Raw genomic sequence first — 14,370 nt, 5'->3', positions numbered from 1 at the left:
CAATTCGTCCTTTTGTCTCTTCCTCTGTTCTGAAACAACAGTCATTTGGTTCGGAATCACTCGACTCTTGACTAGTCGGCAACAATGTTGCTGGATTCAATACATTGCATCTTTTGATCTGAATATGACTCGCTAACAGTGTCAGCTCATAGCCTGATAATCTAGCACTGGTAAGATGCTGCGTCTTTGTTCGATTCATGAGTGTATCCGCGGCATGTGGAACCATGACCACTAGCATGTTGTTCATAACCAAACCAGCAGATTGTCGAATGGACGCTGCGGCTGCCGCTGTAGCTCTCAAGCAACTAGGCAACGCTCTGGCTACCGGATCTAATGTTGATGAAAAATACGCACAAGGGCGTTGTTTATCACCAAATTGCTGTGTCAGAACACTCAACGCGCAACCTTCTCTCTCGTGGACATAGAGTGTAAATGGCTTACTGTAGTCAGGTGTTCCTAACACAGGAGCTGAACATAGTGCATTTCGTAACTCAGAAAAGCTCTGCTGACATTCGTCAGACCATGGCACTGGATTCGGAACACCTTTCCCAGTCAAAGCCACTAACGGTTTTGCCAAAAGAGAAAAATTTGGGATCCATTGCCTACAGTATGAAGTAATACCCAAAAACGCACGCACTTCTCTCTGTGTGCTAGGAACATTCATCTGCGTAATTGCTTTTATTCTCTCTGGGGTTAACCTTCTTCCCTCCTTTGACAAGAGATGACCTAGGTAGGTCACTTCTTGGCAACAGTATTGCATTTTGGAAGGTGACACCTTGTGGTTCAAATCAGACAAATGATGCAATAAGGAAATTGTAGCTGCTTTGCAAGTTTCCTTGTCATCGGCAGCCACTAGAAGATCATCGACATATTGCACTTACGCAGAACCAGGAGGAAGTACAAAAGAATCTAACTGACTTTTTAATGCCTGACTGTAAATGGATGGGCTTTCACAATAGCCTTGTGGAGCACGTTTAAACTTGAAGCTTCGTCCTCCTAGAGAGAAGCCGAAAATATCTCTGCTTTCCTCGGCTATCGGAATGCTGAAAAAGGCATTTTTCAAATCGATCACAGAGAACCACGTGGCTGTAGCGGGGATCAACGTTAACAATGCAGTAATGTCCGGAACCCCAGGAAACTGTGGAATCACAATTTTATTAACCTCTCTAAGATCAATTACAAATCTATAGACCGGAGATTTTGTTGGGTCAGTTCGTTTCAGAATAGGCAGTACAGGACTATTACAGACATTTCCTCTAGTTTCCTCTATTACGTCCTTCTTGATCAAATCTTGCACTATCAATAGGAGCGCACGCTCACCTTCACTAGAAATTTTGTATTGTGGAATTCGTGGAAATTTAACATTTGCTTTCAAAGTCACTACATATGGCGGGATTTCCAACAGACCTACATCATTAGGACCAGTCGCCCAAAGAGTATCAGGGAGAGAACGCAGCTCCAGTGGGAGCGCATCCATTGACAAATACATCAGGGAGGTGATTCTCTTACCTAATGTAAGCTGTACTCCTGAAGGAGAACAGTACAATGTCGCATATAGGCGTTTTAACAAGTCTAAACCAAGCAGATTTTCATTACAACCAGTCGTCAAAATCAGGGGTGCTTTCAATTGACGAGATCCAACAGAAATAGACAAAGGACCAGAAACAGGGTTGTGAACAGGGGCGCCTGAAAAACCTACAGAAACATTTGTTAAGCCGGACAAAGGTGCGCCAGGGAGTTTCGCATGAATGATAGAACTTTTTGCTGCACCAGTATCCAACAGAAACGGTTCGACTACACCTGATGTGGCTACTGCGACATAAGGCCCACTCTGGTCTACTGGAACTGACACTTCTCCCTCTCTTTGTCCATGGCTGTCCTAGTACTCATTTTGCTGAAATTCCTCACCAACTTAACAATAATCTTCAACATGATACTGTTGAGATCTAGCTGGCTGTGTAGACTGACCATTTCGTTGATCAAAATAATTAGAAGGGCGATCATTCGTTTGCGGAGGCATAGCACCTCGTCCTCGACCTCTAGAATTTTGCATAGAACCACCACGACCTCTCTGAGCTGCTGCAGCATTATTCTGTGCCAGTACCGGACACTCATTCTTATAATGACCTTCCTTTTTGCAATACGCAGATTGATTCCATTGGTATTGCGGTCTCTGTGAACCATAGTCATTCCTCTGATATGACCCTTGCTGCGTATTCGTTTGATTCGTGCGAGGCGGATACGCTTGCTGCAAAAGGACTTTAGTTTTTAAATCTTTCGTTTTTTTATCTGATTTTTCCTTCTCTTCTTTATCCCTATTTTCATAGTATTGGGCAGTTGCAAGTATCTGTGCAGTCGTAGAGACAGCCCACGCACTTTCAGAATTCTTTAATTTATTACTAAGTTCTGGCGACAGATTGTGCACAAACTTATCAACAAATAATCTCTGACCTCCTTCTGTGCTCATATCCTGACCACTGTGATCTACGAAAGTCTCTTCGAATCTGGTGAAAAAGTCAGAGACACTTTCGTCTTTCTTCTGCCTGCATGCGGACAACTTGTCCCAGTTAACACGTAATGCCGGCATCAGAGTTTTCATCAAATCAATTATTCTACCGGGCAAATTAGCAATTAAAGGCTCAGGTTTAGAACCCCCAATTTGTTGACCATCTGCCGCAATAATAGCTGCCCAGTCACCACCTAGAGCAACTGGATGATTTTCTCTACGAATTTTAGCCCAAATTGGTTGCGGTACTACATTACCAAATAGCATATCAATGTCCGCTAAATTCATTACACAAGCTTCAACTGTCTGAGCCAATTCCTTGTAATACCCAGCAGGATTTTTACGCGGATCTGGCAAGGTCTGTTTCACTGCTAATACTTCAGCTCGCTTCCACGGAATGTGTATCCACACTCTCTGGAATTGCGCTGGAGCAGCTGCAATACCACGTACTGCATCAGCTTGCACAGCATCGCGCCATATTGGCGGAACCTCTCTCATGGGGTATTGACGATTTTTATTTGCACTACCACCCCTTGTTGAACGGAGAGAAGGATCAACCCTAAAATCTAAAATTAGTTCCATTGCTTCTTTTATCTCCTGACCAACTATCATTCCTGCGGCAAATTTTTGTTGAATATGAATTAATTCGACTGGAACTTGTTCAGAATCATTCTCATCCCATTCCTCATGCAACAGAGAACACATGACATCAAACACATAGCGTTGTGTTGGTTCGTTCCATTGCATAAATGTATCTAATACATCTCGTACACTATATCTTCCAGTTTTCGAAACCCATCTAAGAGCAGTGGAATCTAATATTCCTCGTTCCTCTATACTAGGAAGCTGACTACGTCTCTGAACAGACTCAGAGGCAGGACTCTTAATCAAAGTTTTGTAGAAAGGAGAGAGAATATTAGTGACAGAATCGGTGATTCTCCGACGAACAGAAAGCGGAGTCATGTAGCTAGAGGAAGTTTGAAGTAGAGTAGTAGTCGGGACAGAAGAAACAGAACCAGTAGGTGTAAGAGGCATAGTAGCTTGCGAAGTAGCAGGTATTAACGATACAGGTATAGGCAAAGGAACAGGAGCTGGCAACCCTGGAAGAGGAGGTGCCGGAGGAACATTGATAACCACAGGGACGACAGGAGCTTGATTCAAGGGAGCAGGAACAGGTATACCAGGCTGTCCAGCAACCGGTAACACAACATTCGGCAGAGGTGGAGCCATAGCACCCTGTGCATACGGTGGGGGAGACCTCAACAAATAAGATAACAGAGGATCATTTTCCGAATCCTCCAATATCTTAGTTGTACTAGATGGCAAGGCAGGATAACACTTGTCTATTGCTAAATTACGCTCTCTATCGGCTACCTCTATCGCTTTCTCAGATTCATTAAGTTGCAGCTGCTTAGCAGACTGTTCTAGAGTCAACTCCTGTTCTTTCTGTTCTTTCTTCAACTTTTTAATCTCTCTCTGTTTGGATTCTTTTCGCCAACAACGGAAAGAATCAAACATTGCCGGCCGGGCTTTCTTTTTAAACAACCTTCTTTCTAGATTATCAAGAATTTCAGGTTCGAAACTACCAGGTAGTGGCCAACTAAGGACACCATCTTTCTCCGTATCGCGGATCCATACCTCATTATAAGAAATAGGACCCACACCGAACTTGCAATAAAGATCATAAAGAGGAGTTCCAATCGGAGGAACCGAACACGAGTCCTCCAACCGGGAATCGCTGTTGCAACCAAAACATGAAAACACAGAACTTTTCCGACTTACCATTTTATAAACCGGAACACAGAACAAACACAAATAACAGTGCGCACTCAAACTTAGGCCTACCAAAGAGAACAAATGTATCGATACCCAGACTAAACCAAAAGATTATCGTAACCAGAACAACCAGTGATAATCTTACGAAACCAAACCAAACTAAGGAACTAAAAAGGATTATCTAAACCCTTACGAAGTAACCAAACAACTCGCAACCACTAAATACTTAACTGAGGTACTGAAGACGTCACCAAGGAGAAACCCGTCACGTCTCGCTGTACTAAGGTCTGCACCTCGGGTCCAAGACAGGGCGACGGTCAAGGCAACGGACCACTGCAGCCGTCCGAACGGGAACCCTCGTGGAAGAGAACGTCAGGCCACTTTTGCGATATGCCGGGATCGATGAAGTGGGGCGCCTCCCTCCAGAATCTTCACACGAAGCTTCTCGAACTCTTCAGGCTTTTGGACCGGAACCAAATGACGTCGCCCCACGTTGGGCGCCAATTGGAGTTCTGGACTTTTCGGTACCGTCCAGAGGTGTCAGGGACAACACCCGAAGACCCCTGAGTTCTACCTGTCTCCGTGCACAAATAAACAGAAACACGGGCTTCTCGATGGTGGCGTCAAAGACCAAAGGTTTATTACTGCAGGGACACAGAAATCACAGAGTCTACACACGGGCAGAGTCTAGGAGACTGTTCCAATTGTATTTAGTGGTTGCTCCTCAAATACAGTTTTTTCAGCTTGGGGCAACATTCTCCACATTCTAGTGTGCTTCTCAAACATGATGTCCGAAACAATAAATATTTGGCGTTGCACAAGAATCGTCAACAATATCTGATGTCAAAACATTACAATCGAGCGGTTCCCACTGTTCCATCATAATTTCATGTCATCTCTTCATTCAAGAGCCGGACCGCCTCATCGTAAATTTCGTTACCTCCCCCTAATAAAGGCCCAGAAGGAAGGGAGCAGAGTCAGTTGCTGAAGATAGAAAAACAGGATAAGAGATGTTTGTGGGTCGTAAATGGGCAAGGCTACCAGCTTCGGCCACCTAATCACGATCAGGCCAACGAACACGAGAACCAGTATAGCAGGACTGGCCTCGGGCAGAAGAGGCAGCTTCTGCCGAGTCATGCGGCCACAGCGTTTTCTGTCCTAAGGTGCACGTGTCACAAGAGAGGTGAATCGTCGGCTAAAGCCTACGTGTCCTTAATTGAAATCAAATGATCAGAGGTCACTGCGTGTTCATTGACTATGTGAGGGCAAGAAAAACAAGATGGATGCCATGATCTAAAATGGATGCCATCGGTGTATCGGAAATGTAGTTATAACAGGAGTGCTCTTGCTCGTAGCGTAGCGAAAACACCAGGATATACTAAATGGATCATTTGCGGTTCAACGGTACCAAGATTATGAATTTACGACAATGTTGAAAACACGGGTTCAAATCGTCACGGAACCTCAGGTTGGAGGGGGGGTTTATTTTGCCTTTCTTATTTTCTATGGCCTTTCTTTTCTCCCTTCCCTTTATTCCTTTGGATCAGTATGGTTTGTGCTTTATTTTGACTCATCGAATTCTGGTATTTAGTGCCCTTGATTTACGTTCGGTCGAACCTTGGGTGGGCAGGCCCTGAGTACTGGCGTTTACGGAAATGTATATTGCACTGTTGTGCTCTCTGAGTAGTAAGTCTTAACGCCAGAGTCCCATGAATCGTTCTTTTATCTGCATATCCTGATTTCTTGGCCTGTCCCCCATGTCCTATTGTTCATATTGTATGGCACCTGATCCGCTCATTTAAATAATATAAAATGAAACCTTTATTATCTCCTGTAATGTATCAAGGTGTTCTAGTACAAGATCCATTCTAAATCGCTGCCGTACCTCAGGGTTATCGGCTGAGGAGCTGTGTTAAATTCTGATAAATCTGGTTTCACTTCTGTTTAGCGTCCGGCCCCCGTGGTTGTAGGCCCATACTTGTACCTTATGAAAGCTGCAAAAAAGGTTTTAAAAAAAAAAAAAGTTTTGGTCATCTATGCGCGTCGGTAGGAGGTGTTGATCGACTCCACGTCCGTCTTCAGCGTCGTGTTTGGCGGGATGATGTTGCAGTGTCTATTTAAACGCCACCCCTGCGCGCTGACATCAGTTCTTTCTTTTTCTGCGCCAGCCTAGCGGAGAGAGCTACCCCTTCAGTCATTTATTGACTATGCTTTTTTCTACTTTTGTCTGCTTCTTTTTTGAGTTTTCAACTCCTGGTGCGTGAGGGATGTCCCGTCGTCGGACCCGCTTCAAGCCATGGGAGGCCTGTCACAAACTGATGTCTGTGACAAACCCACACCTCATTTACCTCTGGTGCGTAGAGCGCAACCTTGATCCGAAGTCGTGCTCCGACTGCCAGGCCATGAATCCAAAGTCTTTGCGGGAGCGGTCCCGAAAGCTCTTGGAAGGCCCAGCAGTAGGCTCCGTGTTGTTGCCTGTCTCACTCGAGAGAAAGGTCTTGAGATGGGTTGCGGAGCCCCCACACCTCGTCGCACTCAAAGTCATCCAAACCTTTGGGTAAGTCCAAGCACATGAAGAAGGCGAAGAAGCTCCAGCGCTCTTTGCCTTCTCTCCACTGGTCAGCTGATGTGATGTGGGACTCAGAATGTCTTCACTCTAAGGCTTCGCCTTCGGTGCCTATTTCTGGGATGATTCCGCACCTCCCTACCTTTCCGGGAGCCGGAGCATCCCATGCCTCGTGCATTTTGTATAGCCCTTCATTCCATCTTTGGGCAGCCTGAGTCTGCCGGCGCACCTCCAGGTCCCACAGAGCCGGTGGGGGGTCCTAGACCTTTGATGGTGGCGGCTCGAGCAAACCCGAGGATCCAGGCCTGTGTCCAGGCTGAACCCCCGGGATGGAACTGAAGCCGGATCGACGTTGGCCGATGTCAAATCCAACGGCGGAGGGTACTTTTGTCCCCGTTTTCATCACTGTTGTTCCCTATGTCTCAAAAGCTGGTGATAAGGATTGGGGGGGGGTCACCTGACCCCTTAATAGACCAGCTTGAAGAGCCTGACTGGAGAGCATACCTGTGTGACTCCAGTGGTCTGGACCATTCCCCAGACATTGGCATGCTTTCTCCCCCTACCGTGACTACAGAGGGGGGAGCGTCTTACTCTGTGATGGTGGGAAGGGCAGCTGAGGCCTTGGCCTGGAGCTCCCTTCAGTGGTGTTCAGGACTAATCTCCTGACAGAGGTGCTTCAACCTGTAGCAACCTCTTCTGAACCCCTTTTGCTGTTCAACAAAGCCCTCACTGACGTCCTCCTGGGCACCTGGTCCAAGCCCAGCACGGGGGCTCCTGTGGAACGGACGATTGCCCGCTGTCAATGCCCGGTTCCAGGTGACCCATTTTCCTCACCCAACACCCTTCCCCCGAAAGTTTGGTGGTCCAAGCCTCTTCTTCTAAGGGCGCATTCCCTTCTGCTCCCCCAGACAGGGAATCCAAGAAGCTAGATCATCTTGGGAAGCTCATGTTCTCTTCCTCCAGCTTGGCACTGCAGTCCATGAATACCGCGTGCCTCTTGGGCCGATACTCTCATACCATCTGGGATACAGTCGCGCAGGTGGTGCCTCAGTGCCCGGAGGAGGTCCAGCCCATTCTCACCCAAGCGACGGCAGGTGGGAGAGACGCAGCAAAATTCACGATTCACTGTGGACTGTATACCACTGACTCGCTGGTAAGAACGATTGCCACGTCCGTAGCCCTTCAGCACTATGCCTGGTTGAGGACGTCTGGCTTTTCGGGGGATGTCCAGTCAACTTTGCTGGACATGCCCTTTGATGGCTGTTGCCTTTTTGGTGACAAAGCAGGATTCTTGAGCTACGGTCAAATCCTTGGGCCTTGCAGCGTCATCCCGTCCACCTCAGTCTGCTTTTCACCCCTTTTGTGGCTACGGAAGGGGCACCCACCACTTCTGGCCCAGTTCAGCCACCAGTTCACACAAGCTGCCCAGCCTCTGCATGTCCGCAGATGTGGGACCCAGCAATGGGGGTCTAGGAGCCAGCGGGCGAGCCAGTTTGCTTTCCCCCCTGCAGCAGCCTCCAAACATTCTAAGTCTGACCTTTCTGGGTCACAACCGCCCAGTGGGCGGCAGGATTCACCATCACCTCCCCCACTGGCAAACCATCACTTAGGACAGGTGGGTTTTGCAAAAAGTTCGTAGAGGCTACTCCCTCCCCTTTGAGACTACCCCTCCTTCCATGCCACCGTCTTTCGATCACATGTCGGAGGATCATTTGGTGCTTCTCTGCCAGGAAGTCTCAGCTCTCTTGGCCAAGGGAGCTATAGAGAAGGTTCCAACGCCAGAAGTAGGTTGTGGTTGTTATTCCCGCTCCTTTGTGGTGCCCACAAAGTTCTAAGGCCTGCGTCCTATTCTAGACCTCAGGGCCCTGAACCACTTCCTCCAGAAGGAGAAGCTCAAAATGCTATTCTTGGCTCAGGTCCTGGCTGCCCTCGAGCATGGAGACTGGATGGTGGCGTTGGACTTGCAGGACACCTATTGTCACATCCTCGTCCTGCCAGATCATAGGCGCTACCTATGGTCCACGGTAGGCCACAAGCATTTTCAGTTCACCATGCTCCGCTTTGGCCTTACCAGTGCCCCTCGGAAGTGATGGCTGTGGTCGCAGCTCATCTTCGCAGATCAGGGGTTTCAGCCTTCTCCTATCTTGACGACTGGTTGTTGAAGGCGGACTCACCCCAGGCTGTCATCTCCCACCTCCAGACTATTGGCAGACTATCAATGTGCCGAAGTCACACCTGACTTCCTCTCAGACGCTCCCTTTCATCTGAGCTAATCCGGACTCAGAGCAGTTTCGGGCCTATCCTCCAGAGCAGCGAGTTCGGGCTATGGTACCGATGTTTCAGCCTCTATCCGGATTTTGGTGAGAATGACCCTGGGGCTGCTGGCCCTCATGGCCTCCTGCTGGTGGATCATACCAGAAGCTCCCCAAAGGTCCATCTTGGTGTAAACCTTCGCTCCCTTAACTTGATCCAACATTTCAGAAATCAGAGGCAATGGATGCCGATTTTTAACTGAGGCCTGCTTTAAGGCTCTGTAATTGATACACAAGCACAGACTCCAATCCTTCTTAGGAATGAAAGATAATGGGGATGACACTGGAGACTGAGAAGGTCTGATAAATCCATTGTTCTGGTATTCCTCTAGGTACTTTTTAAGATATTGGTTCTCTGCCTCCGTAAGAGCATAAATACGACTGCAGGGGAGATTTGCTACAGGTTCTAGCCCTGTCTTTTAATCATAATTCCGATGAGGCAGTAATCTTTCAGAATTCTTTTTGTCAAAAACATGGGCCAGGTCTAGGTATTCTTCAGGAACTTCCTTCAAATCTAGGACACAAATCATGTTAGTGAGTTGGGCTAATTCCAAAGCTGGCAACCTCTCAGACTTAGGTGTTTTGTTGTGAAAGCAGTGTTCCTTACAATATTTGGATGTCATCTCAATAGTTCTTTTCTCCCAGTCAATTCTCTGGTTGTGTTCTGTTAGCCAAAGCAGACCCAGAATAAACTAAAACTAAGGAGCATCAATTAGGTTGAATCTTAAAAATTCCTGATGCTTATATAATTTAAACAATTTAATTGTCTGTTTCTTCAATAATCGATCCAGAAGTTAAATCTGTTCCATCTATTGCTCTGACTACCTTCACATTCTTCTTTTTGATTGATCGAATACGCACTTCTCTGGCGTATTTTAAATCACAAAAATTACCTGTGGTACCAGACTCAATCATTACAGATACTTCCTTAATCACTGAGGAACCAAACCTGGCTGTAAATGAAGCTATTAAATGGGAGTCAGCAGACTGAAGGGTGTTAGCTATTTGTTGAGATTCTGGAGTCGTCTTAATATCTTGTCCCACATGAGCAACTACCTCTACTGGTGGGATCTGTCTTTTACCAACTGATTGGATTTGGGTTTCTTTGGGCAATCCCTCACGAAATGTCCTGAATTTCCAAAGTACATACATACATTTTTTAACCTTCTTTTTTCTCTTTAGAGAGGGGGCCTCTAATGGATCCAATTTGAATGGGCTCTTCACTAGAATGAGATTCGGTCTTGCTACCTTCAGTTTTTATTCTATTGAATCGAGGACTAAAGGACGAAAATCTCTTCTCTTCTCTGACTTCCTTTTAAATTGCTGATGATCAATCTGTAGAACAAAGTCAATTACCTTGTAGATTTCTTGTGGACGCTTCGGAATTCGGGCCAAGGCATCTTTAAGCTCATCTTAGAGTCCACGATAAAAAAATGACAGCTCGTTTACTCTCTGGCCACTCTGTTTCGACAATTAACTCATTGCACTGAGCTATGTAGGCAATGAGATCACGGTTCCCCTGCTTTAGCTCAAGCAACTCATTGTCGGTAGCTTGATTTGCCGATCTTCTATCAAAAATTCTTTTAAATAATTTTTTCAACCGTTCAAAATCATATAGGATCGGGTCATTGTGAGATATAAGAGGCATGGACCATGAGGCAGCATCACCACTCAATTAGGATAGCATGAAAGCGACCTTGACTGATCTTCTGCGAATACTACAGGTCTGCACAAAAAATGTAGCAAACTCTGTGTTAAAAAGACTTGTGCTTTATGCGGATCTCTACTAAATCTTTCTGGGTTGGCCAAGGGTATTACGGGAGATACCGTATGAATTACTTGGGGGGTAGTTTCAGTGGTAGATGAGGTCCCCGACCTCCTGGAGGTTACAGCTGTACCAATCATAGAGAAATTCCCTGTTACTACTTCCACCATTCTCTGTTTAAATATTTGAGTTTCTTGTTAGGATCTTTTCATTTTATCTCTCAGAATCTTATTTTCCTCTGCTGTACTAGTTAATTGGCTCTGCATCCTTTCTAGGACTCCTGCTAATGTAGTTAGGTCTAAACCCTTCGCCACATTCAGCTCAGGTGGAAATAATGAAAAGGGGCACTTCAATCTGTCAGAACGTGCTCACATCAAATTCCACGGGAACTGAAGATGTGCCAAAAGCCATTATTCGTTTGTTTAGACCCGTGGGTATTGGTATTTTGTACCCAGAGGCCCGCCACCAGTGCCCGACCTCACCAAATAAAATCTGTAATCTCAGAGTAACAGAAGGGGGGAAAAGGGAAGTGGATAAAGAGAGAGACTGTAAGGATCCAGGTGATGTTTCTACAGGAGTGCCCGGAACTGATGACAAGCCCCAACCCTTCCCCCCTACACCTCCTGTGTCTATCAAACCCTAGAACACAAGGGTGATTTGGAGGGAAAGGAGGGAACAAAATAAGGAAAGAAGGGGAGGCTCCTTGGACGGGAAGGACGTCCTCAGGCTGGCAGAATACAGTCACTAAAATAAAGGAATGTTATAGAATGACAGCATTCAAGCATAAAAAAGAGTCAAAACACACATATATATTAGGTCCTACCTAGGAGGATATTTGTGGTCTCTCAGTAGGTAGATGAAACCTTCTTCGGTTGTAGTTCTTGCTATCTCTGATGGTGTCACTAGTCTTGCCTGTGAATGTAAAGAGCTCAGTAACAACTTATTTGGGAGGTGGTCTATTATCAGTAATTCCTGTAGCTTACCCTAATGAGTCATCAGGGGCAAGTGAAATCTGAATATCTTTCTAGTAGTCTGCACAACTGTAACATCAATCAGCGGGCAAGAGCTGTAATGTATAAAAGCTGTTATCCCTAGATACACATATATAGATACATTGTAATTCAGAGAAGTTAGCGCTATGCGCCTGTACCTATTCTTCTGTGATGGTGCAGCTGCGACGATTGCCAGAAAGCCAACTATCCAATGGGTCCAAAGATGTATATAAAATAAAGAGGCACCAAAACGAGGGTAGGGAAATTAATACTGGGCAGAGGCCACAACTCCCATGATGATTCAAGCAGGCCAACGGAACCGCCTCAGCCCAAGTCTGGCTGGCCGGCGGAACAGCAAGTCCGGCTGGCAAGCGGAACCGCGAGAGGACAGCTCGGCCAGCCCACAAGAGTGAAAGCGGGTCTCGTAGAAGGTGCGGGAAGAAAACAAACGGGCAAAAATAAATGCAGAGCAAAGAAACGCCGCCTTGCACGAGCAAGGCTCTGATACTTGGGAGGAAGCTCGAGAGCAGCCAAGACAATCACGGGGCAAATCAGACCCCCACAGGATAGAAACAACCAGGATACGAGACAATGAGAAACCCGAAGCAAACAGGGAAAGGTTGACACGGCGAAGCGGAAGTGACGCGGTAGACGCGGACACTAGAACGCGAAGCGCTTTGTCCAGGGGAATTCAGGCTCTTATAGCTGCCTGACCTCCTCGCGCATGCGCGGTACGGGGCAGCCATCTTGGAACAAACAGCGGAGCTGGCAATCGTGACAGAGACAGCCTTGAAGAGGAGATAGTCTGCGTTGACAAGTGAGCAGAGGTGAGACGCGACCTGCGCCTCATGAACTACAGTTTAAGCGCAGCGTTAAAATGTTGCACATGCGCGATTTGGTCTTCAGCCGTCTCACGCTTGAAAATGCTAGACCGCTGACCTTTCTTCTGCACAATGTTTGGAATGATTCCAAAGTTCAAGTGTGAGATGTACGAATGGTGTTCAAACAGAGACTCAATGCTGGCATTGAAGCAGAGTGGTATCTTCTCTGTTGAAGGTTATTTACACGTCTTCTTAGAGGTCTCATACCTTTTGGCTTCAACCTTCGTTAAGCATGTGTTGGCTACTACATTCCTGACAGTATGTGTTTCAAATGGTATAAACCGGAAAACCCTCTGTGTTAAGTTGGTCAGAAAAGATCTTCAATAATAGAAAATAATATAAAAGGTAGTAAGAAAATGCTGTTAGCAAAATGATGAATGGAAACACATAGAGAAACATTTGAATATTGATTTATAAGTAGTTAATTGACACGCTGGGTCACTAAAAGTTTGTAATCAATTATATTTTCCTGGACATCGACATGTTATTCTAGATTGTTAACCAATGCAATAATGAACAAAAATAGTACTGTTATAAAAAACAAATCATGTCAATGTTATCATTCATTCCTGATGGAGTGATTGTATTAAATCTTTTGCTCCAGTAAACTTCTCTCTGCACCAGTAATTTAGAGTTATCCCTGTTGGTAGTCATTGTTAATGTCTCCAAAATCAAAAATCTCAACTGGGCAATATTATGTCTGTTTTCTAACTAATGTGCCACTCGATTGGAATTAGTATTTTAGTTGGGAATCATGCTTTTGTGTTCCGTGATTCTTACTTTAATCTTGCGTTCAGTCTTCCCATGTACATTAGTCCACATCAGCACTTTATACAGTAACTTACATGAAATGTACTGCAATGTGCGGAATGTTTTAATTTCACTTGCTCCCCTGTTTTATGGTGGGTAATAATGTTTCCTGTGATAACATTATTGCAGTGACTACAGTTATAAAATCCTTTAGGTCCAACATCTTGTTCGGCTTTTGGTCTTAGACTCGGATAGCAATTCTTTCAAATTCTTTGACTTTGTGTACGCAAAAAAGGTTTGTTTTGAAATAACTCTTAAAAGTCTGGTTCATTATGTAGACGTTCCCATTGTTTATTGATGATTCTTTTTATGGCAAGGGATTTGGTTAAGAGTTTCGACATGAAAACCTGTCGATCCTGTGAAGCTTTAGGTTTGTTTTTCATAAGTTCTTGACGATTAACCTCTCCTAGTCTGTTTTCTGCAATTTCCAATGTGTTCCCTGAATTTCCGCTTTTGTTCCTCTAGTGATGTTGTAAGAGATTCTGTGGTAGATATATTCTTTTAATTCTCACAGTAAATTGGTAATGAGGTTTGGCGGGTGAAAACTTTGATAAAGTAATAGATTGTTTCTATCCTTGCTTTTCTTATAAGCACTTGTTTCAATCTTTTAATTCTATGGCAGGACCGGAGGCTTCTGATTATGCTTTCTCATTTCTTTACTGCACAAACAGCAGCCAATGAAAGTAAAACTACAAAGGTAAAAAAACACATTTCCCATGAGGCTTTGAACCACGCCTCCAATAACAGTAACCAATCACAGTA

The sequence above is a fragment of the Lissotriton vulgaris genome, chromosome 1_1, assembly GCF_964263255.1.
Source record: "Lissotriton vulgaris chromosome 1_1, aLisVul1.2, whole genome shotgun sequence".
NCBI classification, from domain to species: domain Eukaryota; kingdom Metazoa; phylum Chordata; class Amphibia; order Caudata; family Salamandridae; genus Lissotriton; species Lissotriton vulgaris.
The sequence above is the reverse complement of the archived record's forward strand: the minus strand, read 5'-3'. Positions refer to the sequence as shown.